This window comes from Nothobranchius furzeri, chromosome 12 (genome assembly GCF_043380555.1).
Source record: "Nothobranchius furzeri strain GRZ-AD chromosome 12, NfurGRZ-RIMD1, whole genome shotgun sequence".
Lineage (NCBI taxonomy): Eukaryota > Metazoa > Chordata > Actinopteri > Cyprinodontiformes > Nothobranchiidae > Nothobranchius > Nothobranchius furzeri.
Window position 1 is genome coordinate 11,780,918 of NC_091752.1, and position 26,684 is coordinate 11,807,601.

General features: G+C 43.3%; 1 protein-coding gene and 1 long non-coding RNA gene across 3 annotated transcripts in view; one reads left to right on the top strand and one right to left on the bottom strand.

Moving 5' to 3' along the window:
• Positions 1-26,684, bottom strand: part of LOC139062058 (spectrin alpha chain, non-erythrocytic 1-like) — a 610,856-nt gene that overhangs the window by 368,211 nt on the left and 215,961 nt on the right. The window lies entirely within an intron of this gene.
• LOC129166795 (uncharacterized) lies at positions 124-2,959 on the top strand. Of its 2 annotated transcripts, XR_011515845.1 has the most exons (5): positions 124-635; positions 1,515-1,609; positions 1,747-1,815; positions 2,504-2,608; positions 2,762-2,959. It is a non-coding gene; the product is annotated as an uncharacterized lncRNA (long non-coding RNA). The 2 variants fall into 2 exon arrangements; XR_011515844.1 differs by lacking the exon at positions 2,762-2,959 and having other exon boundaries at positions 2,504-2,749.

A 26,684-nucleotide genomic window follows, 5' to 3' on the forward strand; every position in this document is an offset into this window, starting at 1 on the left:
ATTCTGGCCACAGGACCCTGTAAAGAGTCATTTTAGCACATTCTGGCTCAAGAAAATGATTTAAAAATTTAAAGGAGCATGGGGCAGGAATTGTCCAAAAACAAGAAGTAAATAGGCTACATGTTCATTCTTGTGAAGCTTATGGGTGATGAAGCATTTTAAACTAAAAAGAATGATGAAACCAGTTTATCATTCCATTTTGTTAATCAGGCTGTGTGCTGCAAAATGCAAAACATTCCTGATCCGAATTTCCCGCGCTGTTTTACGGATGTGACGTTAATTGACGCTTCAAGCGCGTTCTCGACAAGGTTCAAACCCGGAAAAACATTTGGAAGCTTGCTAGGTGGCGGTAATGCGTCTTTCACTACTAGCCACGTTAAAACCCCAAACAGAAGAGGAAGAACCCTGGAAATGGATTCTACAACTAGCAAACGACCAAGCGCAACTCAAAGCCTACTAAGGTGGCACTAAGAAGAAGGTTTTATCAGCGGCATCTCGAGAGTCAAAAAGAAAATATGATAAAAGTCGGTCAGGGACCCGAATATGTATTGGGTACGCTCTGGAAGAATGAGGCTGCTTCAACTCAATTTGGGCCTGAAAAAGGATGCGGACATGGCTCATTTTCTAGTGAGCAGGTAAGTGTTGTATTAGCTGGTCTCCTTATGTCTGCCGTAGGTTTCAGTAACGAGTAGGTAAACATGTCAGAGCTGTATCTCCACAATTTAAGAAAATAAAATAAAACCTATGGATTTAGATAATACTGATTTAGGTAATCTAACAAATCTTTGGCCAGATGAACAAGAAACGTATCTAAGCTAACGGTGTTTAGCATATGGCTTCCTGATCAGTTTGAAAAAGCTAAAAGCAACTAAGGAGTAATCGATCACTTCTACGTTTTGTGGACGACACACCGCATGTGTTTGGAGATAAATGGATGCTCCGTTTTTTCTGACGAGAAAAGTAAACAGAGCTTGATTTGATTATATGACGTCACTGATCAGCCGGAGAGAGCTAGCGTGCGGTAGCATTTTAGCTGTGATCACGCTTCAGTTTGTATGTACCACAGAAGAGAACGGACATTTTCCAAACCAAAGATGAGTCTTTAGAATTATGTCATATTTGATCTACAGTCCAACCTCTAAGCAGGACTGTTACTTCAGTAGATAATGTTATTCTTTGGGGTTTGTGTAACAGAACCCCATTGGAATATCTTACCCTAGCGCTATTGCTGTGCTACAAAAGAGTAAATAACTAGTCAGCCATTACTACGTTTTACTAAAAGTAAAGTTGTGCAGAAGTTTGTGTTTATTTTTCTAAATTTGTCCTGTTGAATGTAGGTCAGAATAAAATATGTTTGTGAAAATGATAAATAATTTTTTTATGACTGACCTGCATTTTCATATTACTAGTTGTGCCACAGGTAAAGAAGCTTAGCCATTATTGATCTATGTAAACAGAAGGTGTAGAGTCTCAACCAAATTGTTGACATTTTTGTTTAAAAATGTGTTTTCCAGCTACTGGAAGAAGCAGGCTCCTGAAAATGCAATTCAGGGAGAACAGCAGCTAAAATGTGGCATCGATTATCTCCAACTGAACCTATGTCTGAGGGGTTAGTATCTTTTCTGTAAAACAAATATTCACGGTTTTGTGCTATGATATTTCATACATTAAATTACACCTTGCATATCCACACTTGGTTCAGAACTAACATCACACCACCAAACACTTCTGACATTATCTTTACAGGGAAGATTTTCTAATGGCTGGTGTTGAGGCCTTAGCTGATGACCAAGATTTGGATCCTTTTGAAGAAAGGTAAATATGTTCATGAGAAGTCTTGCCATATACGCAGGAAATTACTGCTGTGCAAAAAATATAAAAACACAATAGATAAGCACATATAGGTCATTTTATATATTTATTTATGTTGTGAAGTGTCAATTCACAGCAGATTGTTGTTATTTGCAGAAAGAATTAATGACAGATGTATTAGGCTCCACATTTATCTCCTTAGAATCAGTACCATTTCAGGTGAGTTCCAGTATTTGTCTTTACGTACAACAAATATTATTGTGTTGTCTGTAGTTTCAAATCCATGGATCTAGCTACGGATGCAGTCCAAATTGTTGAGGACCAAGCAAACAACTCAACAGTGTGTGAGTTGCAATGTCTTCTTATCTAGGGGTGGGCAATATAAACGATATAAGGTAGAAACGATATAAAATTGGGTAATGATAGTTTTTGGCTATATCGCAATATAGATTGAGGCCATATTGCCCAGCCCTATTCTTATCTACACTCTTTTTTTTAAACTCCAAAGTCTTAAAACAATATATTAATTCTACTTTTATTTATTGTTTTCATAACAGAATAGAACTGTTATGAAAACTTTGTCAGGCTGACGAAGTTTGCAGCCGCAAACAAAACATTGCAGGTAAATAAAACCCTTCTATGTTTTAAAAAGAACTAAAAGATGGAATTGTTGTTTTATCCTTGTTCACAGGCTGGGATCCTAAAGGGAATTTCCATCCTACTTGTGTGGCTGAAGGACATCGTCAACCAATTTTGGTACATCTGCCAGAAAGCACAACATCGTGATATGTTTAATGTAAGTATTGTGACATCTTTTGGACAACAAGACAACAATGCACATTGACATAATTACCTTTCTTTTCATAATAGTGCCAGCTCTCGTGTTTCTGTTGGTGAGCGCTTCTGTCACATGTAAAGTTTTCAAAAAAAACTTATTTTTTCTGTTAAGGCATGTGGGTGGGTGTGCTTCACCATGTCACAGGGAAGCATGAATGGACCCGTGGCAAATGTGACCATGGACCACTTGATGCAACGACCAGTGATAAAGAGCTCATGGTGCCATGATCTCCACCACACGAGGCTCTTCAACGAATCATGTTCAACAGATGCTGGTTGAAGGATGTCACCAATCTGACCTATAGGTATATTAATAACATTTTCATAAGCAGAAAAGCTAAAGTGTCAATATCAAAGCTGACAATTTACATATAGAAATGACAATTGTGGGTGAAAAGGCAATCAAAAGTGTGATTCCTAATAATCTATAAAGCTGTAGCTTTTGTTTTTTTACAGGTCAACTTCAGAACTGGAGAGTTTCCAGAACTGCATTCTCATGTAATCTATGTATGATCTAATGCTGCTGTTCTCCTCTCTCTATAAAGGCCCCAGCTACGTGAGGCATCAAAAGACAGGAATGACTTCTTTCATGCACACAGATTTATTAGAAATTAAGAAAAAATACTATGTACAAATGCAAATAACAGAACTTTTTTGTACATAAATAAAAATAAATATATTGCACAAACTGTTTATTTTTGGGTGAAAATGCTGTCTTCAGCTAAAGTTATTTTGAGGTATTGTGCTGTTTTGGAACTACTGTAGTTGTAGATAAACGGTTTGGAGTTTTGGGTTAGGGTGTCCTCAGTCAGGAAGACGGTGTCCTGGCGTCTCTTGCCGAAACTCCAGGATATCCAGCATCACCCCTGGAAGACGGGTCACCACTCTCTCGAGAATATAATCTCTCTCCTCCTGGCTCAGGTGTTGTAAAGCTGTCTAGAAATTAAAGAGCATATGTTTACATGACTAGATTCATATCTCCAGTGAGTGATGTTTTCGTTTTTGGCATCTATTATTTTATTTGATTTTTTTACACAAATGGCTACAACCAACCTGCATCTCAGCTATACTGGCAGCTCTCAGCTGTGCAAGCCGGTCTCGGCCCTCTTCTCTTAAAGCTGTTCGCTGCCTATCCCGGCGCCCTGGTCCTCTTGAAGGAGCTCTGGACCTCAACCTGCTGCCCTCACCCCTTGAGCGTGTCCTTCCCCGACCCTCGGAGCGACCTTTTCCTCTCCCCTTTCCATTACTGCCCTTTGCCCCCTGGTCTCAGACTTTCCCACGACACATCAAAGTCTGTGGCAGGCTCAGGCACTTACTCCTCATCTGAACTGTCTTCCATCACTGCTTCCAATGTGAATTCCTGAAAATCAGTGACAGTAATGGAAAAATGACTATTACCCTGTAGGTCTTGTTGATATTATGATTTTATTTTGAACTAAAACGAATCATGTTCAACATTGTTGTGATGCCTGTCCTGTAATGAAATTGGTTTCACAAATGATGTCAGTGACTTGAAATTGGATGTTCTTACATGATGTATAAACAATAACATTAGCTTGTTAGTAAGCTTAGTGCAAAATAATAACTGTAATTGGTCTAAAAACCTCAGAAATCACCTGCTGCCACAAAGCCTTATGCTGATAAAGTAGCATCATGTTACTGTCTTGCTCGCCAGTCACAAAACTGGCTTATGAATATTTCATAGGAAGGAGCACTTGCTTTACATCACGAGTGTCATGGCTAAATTAAAAAGCTAATGTTGTCATGGAATTTTACAAATATTAGACTAAAGTAACAATGTTACTTACTTCATCGCTCGACACGGTGCCTTGTTCGAGCCGCGCTCTGGCCGTACATCACTGTAACTTTTTTTTTTCTAGTGAAGAAGAGTTTGTGCGCGCTCTCGTGCCGGGCTGCAGTTACTCACAGCGCCGAGTGCGTCGCTAATGAGTTTTGTTTCTTCATCCTGCCCCATACTCCTTTAAAAAGTTGCAAGGTATCCCTTAAATTAATTTTCATTTAATTTTTTTTATCTTAAGTTTAAAATTGTTTTAATTTTTTATTTAGATTAAAAGATCTGATGGGTCACACTGAAATAAAAATGAACAGCAGAGTAAGAAACCTACATTGGATCATTTGTGAGAATTCAAGCAGGTTGGTTGCAATGGAAACCAAACAGGTAAAATGGTGCAGCACAGGAATCAGTTCCATGTGTTTTAGACACCTAACACTGATTTCCAGTCATCAGTTTGTAAAATAAAAAAGAAAAACAAAAACAGACTAATGTGGACACTAGATGGCGACCTGCATCCACAAAAACACAGCAGTGTTTGGGTCAGACCAGGCACACTTAAAATGGAGTTTCATTATTTAGAGAGACAACGTTCAGACCTAAATATTAATCTCATCTGCAGATTCTTGGACATTTAACTCCATGTTTATCCAGCCTGCAGCAGCTTACTTTCAGGTCAGCTACATGCCAGTCCAGCTCAGGATTTCTACCAAAAGGTCAGCATGTTCATCCAACACTCTTCATGCTCTCGGTTAAAATGGTCTTCCCTCCGGGGCTCCAGATTTCTCACTCAGTCTGTTAAGTACAGCTAGGTCAGCGTTTGTTTCCATGTTCCACCGCCACATAGGAAGCAACGGGAGAAAGCTGCATAATAATACAGATCAGGCAGCAATAACCACGAAAATAAACAATCAATGATGAACAAGAGTCTGCTTCTAGACCTGCAGAAAAGGGATACACAGCAATACTATCACTGCGTCAACCTGATGAGGAAGTGTAAAATAACATTGTTTTACTGAACAATCACACGATAATAAACAGTGCATTTAGTGCCAACCATAGACTTCAGACATGTGTTGAACGTGCCCAAGTCCATACTTATGAGAGCACCATGTGAGCACCCGCGTGCGTACATGCGCTTGTATATGTAAGGTTTCTCTATAGGAGCGTCCAACAGAGTGTGAGGGACCACAGATCCGCCCCCCAAAGGTGCGCAGGAGACGGGGGGCGCTCCAAGTCTCAGAGATCCAGGCGCTGCCCCAGAACACAGGAACCCCAAGGAGACTGCAACCAGAAAGGCCCCCGCCCCCCCTCGAGAGGCACAGAGGATCGCCCCTGGGGGCCACAACGAGCGGCCGGCAGAGTCCTGGGAGACATCAGCGGAAAGCCCTCAGGCCCGCCCGCAGCCTCCCACCCCCTAGCCGGCCGAGCCCGGGACACAGCGACCCGGGACCCAGGGGCGACCACCCCTGCCGGGGACCCAGCAGAGCCCAGGGACCCAGACCCCACCAGGCAGCCACCGGGATCTATCAGGCAGATGCCAAAATCTTAAACCCCCAGACCCGGTTGCCACGAACAGTCAGGCAGACCAAGGCACAACCCCTCACACCAGGTGTGGCAGGGGGAGGGGGGACGAAGATCTATATCATCAAAAGAAGTTCCAGGAGAGAGGAGGAGTCAAAGGCCCCACCTGACATATACAGTCATACACAAACACAGTCACACACTCCCTCCCTCATGCTCACACATACACATACAACCAAAGACTTACAAAAATGCACGCCGGACACCCACTCATGCTCCCCATACACACCCTATTCACTCTGGTCCCGGTACTGCTGTACATTTGGTACAACCATCAACGGTAACCAGAGTTTGACCCTTTCTGCTGGGGTACTGATGAGCAGGCTCCCCCGCCCAACGCTGAGCACAGCAATCTACCACCTCCGACCCCAACCAGATGGCCAGATCTCCCTCCTAGCCTCCAGCCCCAGGAAGCCCAGCAACAACAGAGGTGGCTAAGACCCCTAGTCTCCCTCCGCCTGCTCCAATATAGTGTTATGTGATCGTAAAGTGTATTCCATGGCTGTGGTGAGTGGGCAGTGCGGATATCATCCGGCCTATGCCAGCTGATGCCACCGCACCACCCCACTTACACCCTCAGCCGTCGGTGTCTAAGTGCGGTTTAAAATTGGAAGTGGGCACCGGCACCCTGGAGGAGGCTGAGATATCCCCCTGCCAAAAGCCGTTGAATGTGCTCACTCCCAAGGCCCTAAGTGTGTGTTTGTGTGGAATGTCGTCAGTGGAAGTGTATAAGGTGCAAATAAATTTGGGGGGCAGGTTGCCACAGGAATGCGGAAATGGGGTCCATACCCGCACTCCCTGACTTGCCCACCCCCCAAGGTCCTATGTGTATTTGTGTGATGATGTGAGGGAGCAGGAGGAGAGAAACATGCAGGGATGGGGAGGAATGGCTGGTTGGGCTTAGCAGTCTCGGCTCCCCCCCCCTCCTCCTTGACTCTTGTTCCGTCTCCATGGTAGCTCTTCCTGTTTCATGAAGCACACTGACCTGTTTCATGAAGCACACTGACCTGTTTCATGAAGCACACTGACCTGTTTCATGAAGCACACTGACCGGTCCACTGGTAACATGACCTCGCTCCTCCCAGCGTCTCTTGCTGGCTCATCTTGGTGTCCTTAGGGATTACCTCATCCCTTCTCGTGTCAACAGTCAGCAGGGGGAGTTGTGTCCCCCTCCCTTTTCTTCTCCAACCCGGGGGTCGGCTAAGTCGTCTATAAACATTACCTAGACAAGATGTCTCCTTTGTATCTTTCTAGCATTCTGGACTAATTCAACAGAGAATAACAACTACATACTCCCTACATCTGGACAAGTCATATCTACAACATTCATTTTCTAACCATAACAGTGTAGTGAAAGCACATCCATTATTTACGACATCAGGAGATCAGGAGTCTCCAGCCAGGTCACTCGCACACACACACACACACACACACACACACACACACACACACACACACACACACACACACACACACACACACACACACACACACACACACACACACACACACACACCCTGTCCTGTCTCCCCGTTTTGGTTCAGCCTTGTGTCTCGTTATTGCTCCCACCTGCCTCTCGTTTCCCAATCACCTTAGCTCCCGGCCCTCGTGTATTTAAGCCCCTTCTGTTCTGTGTCTTGTGTCGGTCCATTGTTTCAGTGTCCTGCGTGTTTCTTATTAAAGTTATGTTAAAACGTCCTACCTGTCTGCCTGTCTGCCTGTCTTCCTCCCCGCGTTTGGATCCTCGCCTCACCTCCGCTCACCTCGCCCACACGCCGTGACAGAATGGACCGACCCGTTGAAGGATCCAGCGGGGAGATTCTCCCGTGGGAGTACCTGCTCCGGTGGCTCACCCCGAGCCACCAGCCGGCTTCTTCAGCTCCAGCTCCGCCTCGCCGCAGACGATGGCACCGACCTGCACCCTCGGCTATCCTCTCCACCCTCTCGGAGCCTGATGAGAGATCAGACCGAGAGACACACTCGGATCACTCCAGCTACGTGGGCACCCACCTGGCTGTGTGATCCACCAGGGTTGGTCCACGGCGTGGGGAGAGACGGAGGAGCGTTGGCCGCAGCACAGCTGACAGAGCTCGTCAGTCTCCAGGCGGAGCTTGGCCGGTTCCGCCAGCTCATCAGCTTCCAGGAATCCCGCCTGGATGCTCTATCCTCCTCGGGTCACCGGGAGAGGGTCTCGGTCCAGCCGGCAGCTCCCTCATCTCAGGGCCAGAGGAGCGAGCCCGGGGTTCACCCAGCGGAGCTCGCCGGTCTCCGGGCTGAGCTGGCCCAGCTCCATCGGACGCTCAGCCTCAAGGAGTTTCAGCTGGACGGTCTGTCCTCCCTGCTCTCACAGTTTCCAGCACCACCTGTTCTGTCGCAGCCTGCTCCAGCGGTGGCCCCGGTGGACGCACCGCATCCAGTTCCAGCGGTGGTCCGGAGGTCGCACCGCATCTGGTCCAGCCTGTCCAGGCAGCCCCTCCCACAGCAGCTCTGCCTCCGGCCCAGAAGCTGACGGTACCGGTCCGGAAGCACGCGGTCTCGGCCCGGAAGCAGACGGCTTCGGCCCAGAAGCAGACGGGCCTGGCCCAGAAGCAGATGGTTCCGGTTCCTGCCCAGAAGCAGACGGTTCCGGTTCCAGCCCAGAAGCAGACGGTTCTGGTCCCGAAGCAGACGATTCAGAAGTTGACGCCCCCGGACCAGAAGTCGACGATCCAGAAATCGACGGTCCAGGAGTTGACGGTCCAGAAATCGATGGTTCGGAAGTCGATGGTGGTCAACGCCTCTTCCAGTCCAAGGGTCGACGCCTCTTCCAGTCCAAGGGTCGACGCTTCGTCCAGTCCAAGGGTCGACGCCTCTTCCAGTCCAAGGGTTGACGCCTCTTCCAGTCCAAGGGTCGACTCCCCCAGTCCAGAAGTCGACGCCCCCGGGCCAGAAGTCGACGTCCCCGGGCCAGAAGTCGATGCCCCCGGGCCAGAAGTCGACGCCCCCTCTGAAGTCGACGCCTCCTCTGAAGTCGACGCCTCCTCTGAAGTCGACGCCTCATCTGAAGTTGGTGCCTCCTCTGCAGTCGACGCCTCCTCTGAAGTTGGCGCCTCATCTGAAGTCAGCGCCTCATCTGAAGCCGGCGCCTCATCTGAAGTCGATGCTCTCTCCACTCCAGAGGTCGACGCTCTCTCCACTCCAGAGGTCGACTCTCTCTCCACTCCAGAGGTCGACTCTCTCTCCACTCCAGAGGCCGACGCTCTCTCCAATCCAGAGGTCGACGCTCTCTACACTCCAGAGGTCGACGCTCTCTCCACTCCAGAGGTCGACGCTCTCTTCACTCCAGAGGTCGACGCTCTCTCTCCACACCAGAGGTCGACGCTCTTTCCACTCCAGAGGCCGATGCTCTTTCCAGTCCAGAGGTCAACGCTCCCTCATGTCCAGAGGTTGACGTCCCCTCTAGTCCGACGTCTCCGCCGTCTCCAGTTCCAGTGGTGGTTCCGGAGGTCGCACCGTATCCGGTCCAGCCCTTCCACGAGGCTCCGGTCCAGCCCTTCCACGAGGCTTTGTCCCCGGTCCAGCCTGCAGAGACTTTGTACCCGGTCCAGCCTGCAGAGACTTTGTCCCTGGCCCAGCCTGCAGAGACTTTGTCCCCGGTCCAGCCTGCAGAGACTTTGTCCCCGGCCCAGCCTGCAGAGATTTTGTCCCCGGCCCAGCCTGCAGAGACTTTGTCCCCGGTCCAGCCTGCAGAGACTTTGTCCCAGGCCCAGCCTGCAGAGACTTTGTCCCAGGCCCAGCCTGCAGAGACTTTGTCCCCGGTCCAGCCTGCAGAGCTCCTCTGCCGTAAACGCAGGCCTCCAAGAGGCCATCGCCTCCTCCTCCTCTGCCCCAGGCGCAGGCCCCCGGACTCTGCTGGTCCCTGCCTCCTCTTCATTGGTCCCTCCGGGTCCCCCTCCTCCGACCCTGCTCTGTGTTCCTGTGGCTGTCTGGAATCCGCCCTTTGAAGGGGGGGGGTGTACTGACACACCCTGTCCTGTCTCCCCATTTTGGTTCAGCCTTGTGTCTCGTTAATTGCTCCCACCTGCCTCTCGTTTCCCAATCACCTTAGATCCCGGCCCTCATGTATTTAAGACCCTTCTGTTCTGTGTCTTGTGTCGGTCCATTGTTTCAGTGTCCTGCGTGTTTCTTATTAAAGTTATGTTAAAACGTCCTACCTGTCTGCCTGTCTTCCTCCCCGCATTTGGATCCTCGCCTCACCTCCGCTCACCTCGCCCACACACACACACACACACACACACACACACACACACACACACACACACACACACACACACACACACACACACACACACACACACACATTCAGAACAGCAGATCCCTGGCCTTTTCAGCTTGGTTTCATACCACACAGATTCTTATAATTATGCAGGTCTGGAATCAACATCTTTGTTCAACATTTTTATTAATGTTATGTCTAAATTGTTACAGTCAGTAGTTATTTTATTGATGCATTTATTTACAATGATTCATATTTCGTCGCTAGTTACTGGACTCAGAAGTATACTATTTTTATTACTTGTTATTTTTCCACTGATGTTATAATTAGTTCTTTTAGGAATGTTGTTTGCTAAGTTTGGTCCCACACAGTAATTGTTAAATTCGTTTGCTATTGTGCTAGATTCACAAATTTCCGACTGTCCATTTACAAAGTATTGCGGAACAGTTGAAGCTGTTTTATTTCTTTTTGTTACACTATTTAGTATTCCCCAAGTTGCTCTATTATTTTTTATTTTTGTCTAATAAATAGCTATAATAATCCTTTTTTGTTTTATTACTGTAACAAATTTACACTTGTATTTTTTGTACCTATTTTCTGCTTCACTTGTTCTTTTTGCATCTATATGAGGTATTTTTTTTTCATACAGGCATTCTGCAGCCCTTCTGCAGCCCTTTCGTCAACCATGGATAGTTTTACAGTTTTTATCAAGTTGGTTACACAATATTATTAAAAAGGAGTTGTAAGCCATGTTTACATCTTTAACAAAAACTGTTTCCCAGTTTTGTTGTTCCAAGTCTCTTTTTAGCGCATCTATAGTGTTTTGTGATCTCTTATTAGTCTTTGCGTTTTATGTTGAAATTTAATCACATTATTTTTATAGACTGTAAAAATTGGCAGGTGATCACTGATGTATGTCATTACTATTCCACTTCTCTCTATTTCCCTTGCAACGTTAGTAAATATATTATCTATTGTAGTTGAACTGTGTGCATTTATTCTTGTTGGTTTGGTTATCAGTGGAAACAGACCCAGTAGATACATTGAATTTATAAAGTCGTTTGCAGTCTTTGAGTTATTTACATTTTCCAGATCAATATTAAAGTCTCCACAGAGAAATATATCCTTGTTGTAGATTCCACTCAACATTTCAGTAATTGTATTTGTAAATGATTCTACACAGGATCCTGGTGTGTACAACTTATTATTATGTTTTTTGTCTTCTCAGAAATTATTTCTATAGTAATTATTTCCATTACATCATTAATGGCTGTTGACATGTTATAAATAACTTTGCTTTTGAAATTATTACAAATATATAGTGCTACACCACCTCCTCTTTAATTTTTCCAGTTTAGCAAATACATCTCATAGCCCTTTATTTGTACTTCTTCATTATCACCTTCTTTTAGCCATGTTTCTGTAGTTGCAATAATTTGAAATCTTCTTTTGTTTTGTGTTAAAAAATCCAAAATTTTGTAATAATTACAATGCAAACTTCTACAATTAAAGAGAATGATTGAGAGTGATCCTTCTGATAAAACAGAATCATTTAGTCCTTGATCGCTGTAATATTCACATTCCTTATTCATATGCATGTATACATTATTTTCTAGATACTTTTCAGGGTCATATATTTTGTATTCTAGTTCCTCATTTGTACATGTAACATCCATTTTTTTCCCTTTTTTCCCCTTTATTTACCTGAATTTCATTTTCATGCTTCTGCAGGTGATTTTACTCTGTTTTACAACCCTCTTCCCACTTTCAGTAATTATTGAATGTTTCCAGATCTTTCAGATCTTTTATTATCTTCGCTTGTGACCCTTCTTGTTCTTGATCCATACATTCCCATTTCTTTTCCATGTTGCTACAATTTTTTCTGCATTTTTAAGATCCGTGCCTCTCTAGCTGTTGTCCCAATTCTTCTTGTTAAATGTTCATTTATATATACATTGGTGCCTCTTAGCTTGCTTGCTTGCACCAGTACACTGTTCCTTTGTTTTCTGCTGATGAATTTTACAATAATAGCTGGCTTTGTTTTCTTTGATTTTTTAGGCAGTGTGTGACATATAGGTATAGCTTCTTTTTGGATAGTTATATTCTTACTGTGCAGAAAGGTAACTACTTGTTGTTCAAGTGCTTGTTGTTCAAGTGTCTCCAGTTCTTTTTCTGAGGCATCTTCTGCTGAGTCATGATTCGTCACTGCTTTTGCATAGCTTTTGTGTCGGGTTTCCAGTCCCATTATTATCAGTTCCTCTCTTCTTGTGTACTGTTCAAGTTCATCAACTCTTTGCTCTAAAGCTGTTATCTTTTTGTCTTTTTCAGTCAACAGTACTTTAAGTTCTTTCACCCCCTCCACCAGTCTCAATAATCGATTCTGCTGTGCTGTTATATTTGACAGCTCACCTGACATGAAGTTCAGTGATCGTTTGATCTCCTCCAGGTTGTCTTGTGCCATGTCTTTGCCTCTTCCTCTAGGCATCCCTGCCACTCAGATAGATGTTCAATTTGCATAATCACCGCAACGCAGTGTAGTTGGTCCTATCTTAATCGAACCACTCCTGGTTTGGAGCTGCTGGACCAGGCTGGTGGAAAAATGCTGGGTTCAGTGTTGCTGGGTCGAGTCGGTGGAACAAGCTGGGTTTGATGTTGCTGGGCCGAGTCAATAGTACCACGCCGGGTTCGGTGCTGTCACAACGAGCCGGTGGAGTCACGCTGGTTCGGTGCTGCCGGGCAGAGCCGGAAGAGTCACGCTGGTTCGGTGCTGCATTCGGACTTGCTCTGGTGTTTCCTCAAACACGCTGCAGTCACAGCGAGCCAGTAGAGTCACGCTGGTTCGGTGCCGCCGGGCCAAGCTGGAAAAGCCACGCTGGGCCGAGCCGATAGTACCACGCCGGGTTCGATGCTGTCACAACGAGCCGATCTTGCCGCGTTACATACCCTTGGTGAAGAACTCTGTTGTAGATCCAGAATGCCAGGTCCTTGGACCCCTCTTTGGTACTGGAGCAGGTGAAACAGCATACGGAACGACAGACTAGTCTTGGGATAGCCTCCAGGTAAGCGACAGTCATTTGACAGCGTTAAGCCGGGTGTACACTGTGCGACTTTTTCACTTTTTTGAGCCGATTTTCCACTCGTGCGAGAATCCACAAGATCGGGGCAAGTTTTGCGCCGAGCGTCGTGTGGTGTACAGGTGGTTACAAGAGGCAATTAACACCACGTGACCAGCTACCGATCAGCAATCGTGAGCTCGCCTCGCACGGACTTCTGGCGTGTTTAATATTTTGCTCGTCCCTCGTGGGGGTATCGCACTGCTGAAGCGGCGCTGCGAGCAGCTGAAACCCAAAATGTATCAGAACCGCTCATGGCGCATGAGCAATCATGCATCAACACCGCTCGCCCGCTATTTCCCTAATATCACACGTTGCTTGTTTTAATTTCTACACGTTTTTTTTACTCACAAAGATTGTCAAGAAAGCGTGTTTGTCATGTTCATGTTAAATTAAACTGATCACAAAACACAGATTTACTTTCTTTATTTTGTTTTCCTCATCCAACCCCCATAAATCCCTGTGTGTCCTCCTGCAGCACTCCCGAAGGACAACAGGCAAAACAAGACAAAAAAGTGTGACGTGTTGAGTAAAAACTGCTATTTTTAGCATATTTTTAAGGTCTGATGTGTTGCTATCAGACGTACAGTGTGAGCAGTCAGGTCGCATGCGAGAACTGGGTCGTACAGTGTGAGCACATGACTCGTGAGATCTGCCCTGCGAGGAAGTCGTACAGATTGAGCTGAAACTGAGTGCTACGAATGAAAAAGTCGCACAGTGTACACCGGCTTTAGCGGGACCCTGAAGGGTCAGTGAGTTCAGCTTTTACTCTGAAGGAGCGTTGCGTCAGGTGTAACTTGCTACAGGTTTATTTATCCAGCTTGTCAAGGTTCCTTGTGGTTAAAAAGTTACGAGTGGCTGGCTTGAAATTCTAGAATGTTGAACTGAGTTAAGGGTGACGTGGGAGTTAGTTTTATAATTCAGATGTTTTGATTTATGATCGAATCAGAATGTGACAACTGTAACGGAATGAACTGTTTCCCCCCTCCTCTGACACAGGACTAGTCTGCATGAGATATGGCCTCAAGGTCTCATGCATTTGATTCTAACCTGCTTCTCTTCAGCTCAACAGAAGAATGGAGAATGGACTCTTTTCTTTAATTAAATCAAAGAACTCTACTTTTAATAAAGCTAATCAAGAGAAGTGTTAGTCAATAAATAAGATGTGACCAATCTGTGAAATCAAAATATTACTTTATTATAATCTTATAGAATATAAAGTAATATGACTTTAAATGTTCCAATAGGACTGACCTCACGTAGCGTTAAAAGACATGACACATTGCTTTCACTGATCCAATCAGAATCTGCCAGATCTGACGGAGGCGTGGTTTTGATGGTGTTTGGTAAGTCTGTCAACTTTTCATTCGACCATAAACCAAAACATCCGAAGTATAAAACTATGCCCACGCCATCTTTAACGCTAGTTCAAAGTGTTCTAGAGAAGTTGTCAGAGTGGCCAATCCGTAACTTTCCTTTTCAACTGAAAGAACCAACGACAAGCTGGAAAATCTGTTTGCTGTTCCAACTGCTGCAATGGTTCCTTTCAGAATAAAAGTTGAACCATCACAACCCAGGTGGGTCTCGCTAGACGCCAACAAAATTGTCGTGACCCGGAAGTATCTCAAGACGGGTGGTCGGCTGCTGTGGCTGCTTTTACACGCTCCGGCTCCATAAAGGTCAAGCTGGACCTTCACACCTCCTGATCTAGAGGGGGACTTCCGCTCAGGGTATGTAGATCGACAAATGGCGTTGAATGTGTTTATGAATCTCCTAATCAAAGCTTAGCGCAAAGACATCATCTTCAGTTCCCATCAGAACTAATCGCTTCTTCGGATTTGCTGGTTTTGAGCAACATTACACCTCACCCCATTCACTGTCTCATTCACTTCAGTTACACCATACATTTAGTGTTTCAAGTTAGTCTAGTTTAATCTTTTTAGTAATACATTTTTAAACGTTTAAACTTGACTCTCTCTCTTCTGTTGTCTCTGAGTGAATACAAAGCTGTTACCTAATCCCTGCATTAAAAAGTTCCAATCTTCTGGTTTAAATAACCTCACAGATCCATAAGGTGGATTTCATATTTCCTATGGAATCCTACGCCTTATGGCTCATTAAATAACATGTATGTTAAATCATTACACAACAAATATAAACAACGCACAGACCACGCCACGCTTCAGAAAGGAAAGCTCTGATTGGAGAGGCAAAGGAATGTGTCGTGATTTTAACATTACTTGTGATAGGAGTCTAGTGTCCAGTTTAAAGTTATATTACTTATTAAAATACTATTATTTTAATATAATATCAATTATAATCAATATGATTATAATATCAAATAATTAATATTCTCATTTCACAGATTGATTGAACATTGAGCTTTACATGATTATACCACACCATACCATACCATACCATGTTTATTTATATAGCACATTTAAAAACAGCATGGCAGCTGACCAAAGTGCTGTACAGTAAAAAGGACAAACCCAAGATAAAAACAGATAAAAGTCATATAGGAGGTAGGAGGTAAAATCTAAAAAATTGTAAAAGAAACATACAACAATAAAATACAGAGTCACAATAAAATGTAAAAACACTAAAAGCTAGATCATTGAGTAAAAGCTAAATGATAGAAGAAGGTCTTCAGTACCGACTTAAATCGACCCAGTTCTGGGGCCTGTCGAACACTAAGGGGGAGAGCATTCCAGAGTTTAGGAGCAGTGAACGCAAAGGCCCGCTCTCCACGAGATTTATACCTCATTTTCGGGACGTACAAAGCAAATGATCTGCAGATCTCAGGTTTCTGGTTGGAGCATAAGGCTTTATCAGTTCTGAAAGATAAGCCGGGGCTTGACCATTCAGAATGTTGTAGACAAAGGTCAAAACCTTAAATTGGATGCAGTATTTAACAGGCAGCCAGTGCAAGCATCCAAGGACGGGTAAAATGTGACAGCGTCTCGAGGTGTTTGTCAGGAACCTAGCCACCGCATTTTGCACTCTCTGTAGACGCTGACACCAACAAGTAGTGAGTTGGCATAGTCTAAACGTGAGGTTACAAAGGCGTGAACAACAGACTCCATCTGAGGTTGTGTGACTATTGACTTTAAGCGTGAGATGCAACATAGTTGAAAAAAGCAGGACCGGACTGTAGAGAATTTGTGAACTCATTAACAGATCAGAATCAATTTTCACTCCAGACTGGATACACAGGATTTAAGACTTAAAAACAGTAGAGGGTAGTCACCAGGTGCATGCTTTGGATTTATTGGATTAAAAAGAATGGCGTCTGTCTTGCTTTCATTAAGGCAAAGGAAGTTCTCCGACAGCCAGCCTTTAACTGCAGTAATACAGTCGACAAGGAGGCGTGTTGAGTCAGGTTTACTTAAAGCCAGATAAATCTGGCAATTGTCCGCGTAAAGGTGATAACTTATTCCAAGGTTTGTCAGAATCATCCCCAATGGCAATAAGTAAATTGAGAATAGGAGTGGCCCTAGAATCGAACCCTGAGGCACACCCCAGCGAAGTGGAGTAGATGGAGAGGAAAAGCTGTCAATGTGAACACTAAATTGTCTATCTGACAAATATGATCTGAAGCAATGAAGTGGGATCCCTGTTACCCCCAACCCCATCTCCAACCTCCTAAGTAGGATGTCATGGTCCACTGTGCCGAAGGCAGCAGAGAGGTCCAGGAGTAACAGAAGGACATGGGAACCAGAATCAGTTGCCACCAGGATATCATTTAATGTGCAGTTTCTGTGCTGTGGTGAGGTCTAAAGCCGGACTGAAAGTGATCGAGGAGGCTATGATCTTCTAAGTAACTGGAAAGTTGAGTGTGAACTACTTTCTCAATAATCTTTGATAAAAATGAGAGTTTGGAAATCGGACGATAATTAGAAAAATCAGTATGATCAGGGCCAGGTTTTTTCAGTAAAGGATGTACAACTGCATTCTTAAGGTGGTTGGAAACACTCCAGTTGAAATGCTGTTGTTGACGATTTCCAGAATAAATGGCGCCAGCACAGGAAGAGCCCCAACTAGTAGTTTTGGTGGGAGGGGGTCCTCTGGAGAACCAGAGGGTTTCATGGACCTGACCAGCTCCTCCAGATCATGGAGACAACAGTGTAAATTAGAAAATTGACTTAGACAGACTGGTTCCTCAATGGTGGGCTGATCCAATGGCAAGATGCTTGACCTAATATTCTGAATTTTAAGCTGAAAAGAGTTCATAAACTCGGTACAAAGGGACGTCGTTGGCACTGAGGATGTAGTTGCATCTTTTCAGAATCAGAATCAGAATCAGAATAGGTTTATTGCCATTGTCAGTGAACAAACAATTCACAAACTAGGAACTTGCTTCAGTACTAATGTGCTACATATCACATGAATAATAAGATAAAAAATAGAATAAAATAGAATAAAATATCATAAAAAAAACTAGAATAAAACTTTCAGCTATAAAAAATGGCAGGTAATGGTAACATGGCCGAGAGAAAAAGATCTTCATGAGATCTACACTGGCGTCGAAGAGCTCGAGTGTTGTCATTAAGCCAGGGATCAGAAACAAATTTTTTTCTCCGGCTTTTAAGAGGAGCAGCAGAGCTAAGAGTAGCCGAGCACACAGTATTGCCCTTACGAAAAAGAAGTATACTTTAAGTATATAATTTCAAGTATACTTAAGTGTACAGAAGTTTATTTGCATACTTGTTCTTAAAGTTTACTTAGAAGTATACTCATTGGGACTAAATTGGGCCACTAAAAGTATACTTGAAGTATACTGCAAGTATACTTCAAAGTAATAATTTAAGTTTATTTGTAGTGTACTTCTGATATAATTGAGTATACTTTTCTCTTTGAAAGTATACTTAAAGTAACCTCACAAGTGTACTTGGGAGTGTACTTCAGATATAATTGAGTATACTTTTCTCCTTGAAAGTATACTTATAAGTTTACTTGTAGTGTACTTCTGATATAATTGAGTATACTTTTCTCCTTGGAAGTGTACTTAAAGGTAACAATATAAGTTTACTTGTAGTGTACTCCTGATATAGTTGAGTATACTTTTCTCCTTGAAAGTATACTTATAAGTTTACTTGTAGTGTACTTCTGATATAATTGAGTATACTTTTCTCTTTGAAAGTATACTTAAAGTAATGTCACAAGTGTACTTGGAGTGTACTTCAGATATAATTGAGTATACTTTTCTCCTTGAAAGTATACTTATAAGTTTACTTGTAGTGTACTTCTGATATAATTGAGTATACTTTTCTCCTTGGAAGTATACTTATAAGTTTACTTGTAGTGTACTTCTGATATAATCGAGTATACTTTTCTCCTTGGAAGTATACTTAAAAGTAACAATATAAGTTTACTTGTAGTGTACTCCTGATATAGTTGAGTATACTTTTCTCATTGAAAGTATACTTAAAAGTAACAGTATAAGTTTTCTTCTAATAAAATTGAGTAAACTTTTGCCCTTGAAAGTATACTTAAAAATAAACTTTAAGTAACATTATAAGTTTACTTGTAGTGTACTTCTGAAATAATTGAGTATACTTTTCTCTTTGAATGTATACTTAAAATTATACTTAAAGTAATAATATATGTTTACTTGTAGTGTACTTCTTATATAATTGAGTATACTTACAGTTTTGAAAGTACACTTTACAGTAAACTTGACGTAATATTCTTTTAGTACATTTAAGTATCTCTATTTTTCTATAAACACATACTGCAAGTAACATTTAACATCTGCTATTTGCTTACTACCAATACATTTAATTTCCACTATTTACTGATACTTCGTCTTTATGCAGAGATAAAAAAATTAAATAAAATAGCTAAGTCATGTTGTTTAAATTTATTAAACAGAGAGAATTAGAACAGAACAAAAACAGACCTGTTTACCAGGATTAATCAAAGATGAGAACGCAAACTGTTCTGAACATGACGCGTTAATTCTGTCCATTTTGAAAGACTTTTTAAAAATGCCTTTAAAAAATCAGTCCATTTTATGGATCCACTTGCTTGGTTGTTGATGCCTTTTTGAAGTTTTCATTGTTGCATTTCTTTCGTATTATTTTTCTTACATCTTGAACGCGCAGAGATGGAAACTTCAACTGAGCATGCCCTGTGAACACACAAAGCAAAAAATGAACACTTGAACTGTTAGGTGAACACAAAATCTTTACAGTTCGTACACTGTAAACCCGAATAAGTAGGCAGAACTCAAAAAATGTAAGGCAATCAGTTGCCTCATATTTTCTGAGTTTATAAACTCAGATATTTGAGTATATCAGACCATAAATAAACTTAAATATTTGGAGTTTATATTAAATATATTTTCAAATTATGATCAAATTAAAGTTACTGATTAAGCCAACTCAAACAGAAAATAAAACAAAATTTGAAAGAAACAATTACAAACTCACACTTTTGAAAACTGGACAACAGCAGTGTGTAGTCTTTCTTTGAGTAGGTGGTTTAAAGCAACATCAGGATGCACATCAATTCAACATTAACAAAATATGAATTACACTAACCACTATCAAGTAAGACAGTGAGTACTTTATGCCATTTGGCATAAAACCAGTTGAGTATTGAATCGGATTAGCCTATGGGCTAATCCGATTCAATTATTCACGCTAAACTAAAGCCACAAATGAGAGTTGCCAGACTCAGAACGGCTGGACGAACAGAGAAAAGGTAAAACTCAACTGTTCCTCCCACTGTCTTTATGGGTGACCCCGCGAGGAAAGTTGACCATTGAGCAGGGTTGATGGTTTATCCCTTGAGGTCCACGTGGCAGGGGTGAGGTGGTGCTCACTCCTCACCCCTGCCACGTGGACCCAAGGGATGAACCATCAACCCTGCTCAATGGTCAACTTTCCTCGCGGGGTCACACCCATTAGGACAGTGGGAGGGTTAACTCAAGAAGTGGAAAATGAACATATTTGCCCAAATGGTGGTGTGTTACTTTAACATCAACAATTAAAGAGCAGACAAATAGTAAATTACATTGTGGATGTGGACAATGCTCTAACAGAGTGAGCCATCTGAATCCACCACTCTTTCAGATTTTGAGTTACACATGTAACATCAGGTCATTTTTGACTCTGCAGCGTGGGTGACAGTTTAGACTCATCAAGACCAAGTAAGATTTTCTGCGTGAACTCAAATGTGTTGGTCAGTCCCTTCGGATAATCTAGGTGTAAGGCATAGATGAGGCCGAACATTACCAGGAAGGCATCAGGAAGCCTGGAGAGGTTGACAATCACATCACCCTCTAGGAGAACAGATTCCCACTGGGTCGTACGTAACTGGACTCTCGGCATCATCGGTGATGGTTGTCAGGAGAACAACTGCTGCATCCCTGAGGTCCGGCTCATTGGTATCATCCTTACAAAAATGAAAGAGAGATCATACACTAATCACATCTGAACTGAAACTCTGACTGTGGCCATTTTTATTTCAGTAGATTGTCATGTAAGTAACAATAAATGCAGTCTGATAGACTCCTGTTTAGGGCTGGGCAACATGTCAAAGATTTATCGTTATCCAAGTTCTTGTCTCTCATCCAGATAATTTTTCCCATGTCAATAAATTTGATAATAAAAAAATGAAAAGATGTGTAAGTTGGCCACATTTATGTCCCTTTAAGAAGCTGTAGCACCTTGAGTCATGTAAAATTTTAGTCAATGTAATACATGAGACAGCCCCATCTAGTGGACAAATATTGTTGCTACGCATTCCTGTAGTTATCGTCTACTTATCGTTATCGAGGTGAGATCTTCAATATGTTGGGGTTATTAGGAGCGAACAATTCGTAAGCTTTAACTTACTTTTGGATTCTTCAATAAATTCTGTAAATATGGGAATATTTACTGATTTATTAATTAATTAAGATATTCTTAGATATACGGGGCACCATTCCCCTTTAACCAGGGAAAAATTGAATCCAAAACTCTTATCAGTCTTTCTTGAAGTTCGTAGAATCCTTGGAGCAGAGACTTCTCTTCGACACAACAAAGCTACTGGAGACGAAAATCTGAATTTTATAACGTTTAATTAAATATTTGTCAAATGAATAAACAGTGGCATAGATGAATAATAACCATGTGTAATAAAAATGAACTTGTCATCTGTTGTATAATTGCTTTATATAAGTTATTGATCACTACTGTTTGTCAATCACACCTATCATGAGGATGTAATCAAGGGTAATCATGGTAGAGCCGAACATAATGTGATCATGAGGATGTAATCAAGGGTAATCATGGTGGAGGTGTGCAGCTTTGCACGCACACCAGTGGATGTATAAGGAGCAGAGCAGAGCTCAGGTTGTTAGAGCTGCTTGAAGGATTCTACCTGACGAGGTTCATGGATTACATGTGTTCAGTTCTTCACCTATCATGGATTACGTTTTCTAACTGGGGTGTTCAGCTCTCCACCCATAAGCAACGGTAAGAGAAATGTTTTGTTCATGATTGATAACTTGTATAAATGCCGGTTGAATAAAGCCTTGTTGTTCATCTGATATTCAAGTTGTGTTTCATTGTTTCTGGCGTCGACTTGACAACGATCCTGATTAAATAAATATAAAGTGTAAAAAGAGACTTTGAGTCCTTTAAGGTAATTAAAATAAAATAAAACATTTTATTGTAGAACATTTTTGGCGTTGTCGGCAGGATCAGTCAAGCTATTCCAGCAACAATGAAGTGTTTTTGGAGAAGCAAAAAGGAGCCGAGTGCTTCTGGGGAGGGAACGCCGATTCCCGTGCCGATTCCCGGCTGGGAAACGGAGGAGTTCCGAACCATTGGTGATATGTTAAGGCAGCGCGGTGGACGCCCTGGGCCGTGGGGAGAGTTAAATGGAGTGGTCAGCCCCGCCGTGGTGCTGGACCGTTTGACGCGGATAGAAGTTAAAGAAAAAGCGCCGCTGGCAGGAGTGAGAGATATGATGTGGCTTTTTGCAGAAGCATGGAAAAAACAGGAGTTAGAATTGAGCACTTGTGGAGAGCGAGCGGCGCAGGAGAAAATCCATGCTGAAGAAATTGAAAAATCATGCTCAGAGTTTGAGCAGAGAGTGTGTGTGATGGTGAAAGAGCTAAAGCATGCTCAGAATGTTTTGGATAAAACGCTGACTTTTGTGTCTCGAGCGCAAAGGAAGGAAAAGAAGCGACCTCGTAGAACAGGTCCTGCTCAGATCCGGGCGTTTGTAAAGAATGTTGGTGAAGATTGGGACCCGGAGAAATGGAACGGGGACCTTTGGGGGGATGATGAGGAGGAGGAGTGGGCGATTAAACCTGACCCACCACCTCAGCCCTTGTATCCATCATTACAGGGGATAAAGATGTCAGAACAAAGACCTATTACTAGGCGTCGGCGAGAACAGCAAATTATTCCACCAATACTGGTAGATATGGTGGATGATCAGGGACGGCCGGAACTCGATGAGGCGGGTAATATAAGAAGGATGTTACAACAGCAGCCACAACCCGCCCCTAGGCTGCTAACAACGCTAGAGGATTATTCACAAGATGAGTTAAATCACATGAATGGGAAGCTGAAACAGCGCCCAGGCGAACCAACTGACTCCTGGCTTAATCGCCTTATGGAGGATGGCGCGTGTGATATAGCCATAGATGCCGGTGAAGCCATGAGATTTTCAGGATTAAGTACTGATGCACAGATAAATGCTGAATACCGGGCTACAGTCCGGGCATTGCCAGCTGATGAAGATTTCAATGTGGGGGATGCATATGCTCTGGCATGTCATGTAATCTATCCTACCACGGCGGACTGGTCTGAGATTAAAGGGCAATGGCAGACAGTGAGAGATGCCATTCAGCGGCTCACCAGACTCACTATTAGAGAGCAAGTGGCTCGAAACGGGGGAGCTGGAGTGGTGGACGGTAACATCTCTAAGGCAACTAGAGATCACCTCATCAGACATGCCCCACCACATTATAAACCCATGGTGACCAGCTTGTTGTTTGGCGCGGCAGACCAGACTTTTGCCGCAATAAAAGATCGTCTTGGCGAACTCACCACGCTGGGTGATTGGTCTGAGACGAGGAGAGAGGGAGCTAGAACTGAAAATAAACCCAGGATTGATCCACGTTCAAGGGGTCGTAAAGGGGGGGCAATGGGCCCCTCTAGAACAGATCTGTGGAGGGCACTGCGACAAGCGGGAGTGCCGTTTGAGGAGATTGATGGATTGCCCACTAATGCATTGATGGAGAAATGCAGACAAATGGGACTGAAGGTCCATTGTCAGTTCAGACATTGTCCTGAAAAGGACGACAGGATGTCTGTGTCAGAATTGGCTGGAATGTTGCAGAATGTGATCAGGGAGGTGGCGTCGAAGCCTGCTGAACCTTCCGCCCCTCCCAAGGAATCTTCAGAGGAGGAGAGTTCAGATGAGTGTTATCAGGTGGCGGCAGTGAAGCGTAGAAAGGAAAAACAGCACCGAAGGGAACATGATGATGAATAGGATGAAGGTCAAGCTCGGGTTGTTGCCAGTGCCTCAGGATGGTCAATAAATGATATAAGACCACATGTGGAATTACAGATTTATTGGAAAAAATCAGTACAGACAGTAATGGCATTGGTTGACACTGGGGTGGAGGCTTCGGTAATTCATGGCAATCCTGATAAAATAAAGGGAAACATTGTACCTTTGACTGGACTTGGGGGGCAGATGTTAGTAGGAAAGGGAGTAACTTTGCCCTTAAAAATAGGAAATCAACCTATTAGAAATTACAGTGTAGTAGTGGCTCCTGCAAAGGAATGGATTATTGGTGTTGGGGTTATTAGGAGCGAACAATTAGTAAGCTTCAACTTACTTTTGGATTCTTCAATAAATTCTGTAAATATGGGAATATTTACTGATTTATTAATTAATTAAGATATTCTTAGATATACGGGGCACCATTCCCCTTTTTCCGGGGAAAAATTGAATCCAAAACTCTTATCAGTCTTTCTTGAAGTTCGTAGAATCCTTGGAGCAGAGACTTCTCTTCGACACAACAAAGCTACTGGAGACGAAAATCTGAATTTTATAACGTTTAATTAACAATTTGTCAAATGAATAAACAGTGGCATAAATGAATAATAACCATGTGATATAATAAAAGGATGTATATTCAAAATAATGTTCAAGGTGTTTTGTGTGTATGTAGGATGTATGAATGGGGTCCTTTGTTCTCACAAAGGAGTAGTGTGTGTGCGTGTGTATGGATTCAAAATGGAGTCTTGAATACAAGATGGCTGACTCCTTTGTCTGGCTAAAGTGTGGGTGACAACTTGCACTTTAACTTCCAAAGCACTTAGAATCAGTAGTAACTTAACCTTAAATCACTCAAAACATTTCAAAGGATCATGCAACAACACAAAAGATTAATCACGAGTTAATATCCTTAGTTTATCAGCCTGGCCATGGCCGAACATTTAAAGATACCAAACAATGATTAATAAGCAGTTTATTCTTTCAAAATGACCCGAAGGACGAATTTGGAACGAAAGAGGAAAACACGAAGCTACTTTTTTTAAGCAATAGCGCGGTTTTATTGCTTATTCTGGACTATAGAGGAAACGGGAGAAGAAAAGAATGAGAGAAAAATGAGTTTTCTGATCACCAAAAGAGCGAGGCGTCCCTCCCCCTTTTGATTTGACGGTTCTCCGTGTTTCTCCGCAGTTTTCAGCGTCATCCGCCGGTTTGATGCTTTCTCCGTTGTTTGGCTCCACGAGTGTTTCTCCACGGCTGGACACAAAGAAAACGAAGTTCCTTTTGGGCTGAGTTTGACAACTTACAGCGTTTCTGAGAGCTGGATGGAGTTGTTGTTTCCCTCCGCAGTTCTGTGTCCTCAAACATCAGCTGGAGGGGAGCAGAAACGAGCAGATCAGCGGTCCCGTGGGCTCAACTTGGCTCTTAGAGCTTCCGCGTGCTCAAAGAAGTCGGAGCGTTCGACAAGCGTGTCCTCACCGCCAGGTATCCTGGGCAAAAGAACGAGGTTTCTTTGTCTCATTCATGATTTATAGTCTTTGAAGTCGCGGGAAAGCTCCAAGCTCCCACCTCCCGCAGATCGTGTTTCTGGTATTAGGCGGTGACGTCATCACAATGCTTCCGTGTGCAAAGCATCATGGGAAATGAAGTTTCTTGGCGCTGATGTGATTATTTGCTTTTCAGAGCAATTTAAGCACAGTCATTTTGGAGAAAATCACTGCATAGTAATTTCCTCATGAGGTCAGACCCTCAACATTCCCCCTTTTGGTTTCGGGGATCGCGCCCAAAGCTCGATCGTCGGAAGCACAGATGGGTTTGTTCCTCATGAACGTAGGTCGACTTGATTGTCGGAAGCACAGGTGGGTTTGTCCCTTAGGACGTTGGTCTCCTTGGACGCCTTTGTCTTTGGTCTTTGTCTTGGATCCTGGCGCCTTTGGTCTTTGTCTTTGTCAGGCACAAAGAGGATAGGAAACGGGATAGTCCCCAACGCGCATAACGAGAAGAAGCCACTCACGCAGGTGGTACGCAATGATGATGTCGTCCATGCGAGAGGTAGTAGTGTAGAAGGAGGAAGGTCGGTGGGCGGTTAACTCCACGAGTGGACACAAAGGCATCTCACCGCCGGCCATACAGTTCAGTTTATGGAGCACGCGGTGATGTACGAGGTCCATAGTTCGCAAACGCGCATTGACCTATGTGGTCCCAAGATTCCCCCCTTTTTGGTCCAAAGGGTGGATCAGGACAGTCTTTGGGCTAAAACAAGGACCATAAAACTAAGAGGTACTACAATGTGCTGGTGCGTCAGACAGAGTCATTGACAGACTGAGCTGGGCCGGCACATAACCACTAGTTAATATGTGACCAAGTACGAAACAAAAATACAGAAAACCCAAAAAAAAAACCATATAACACCCAAGAAAATTCATAGCAACCTTGAGGTCTCATAAAATACATTCTTAGGTCATACATTCAGTGTGTAGCTTATAAAGAATGTGACATACTGCAACACTCAGATAAATATGTGAGGTAGACTAAAATGAGAACTACTCTTAGGGTTACAAAATAATAAAGAAAACGTTGCTCACCCCCTTTAGACAGGTGTGGTACATTCACGCTTGGAGTCTCCCAGAACGCGGTCACGAGGCACACCGTAGGTGAGCAAGTGCATCTTATCTTGGAGTTTCTTAACACGCCTGTAGGCGGAATAAGCTATCACGGCCGTGATGAGCCATCCCATCCCCAGGGCGACCAATGTGCAGATTAAGGTGGTATAATCTGTGTC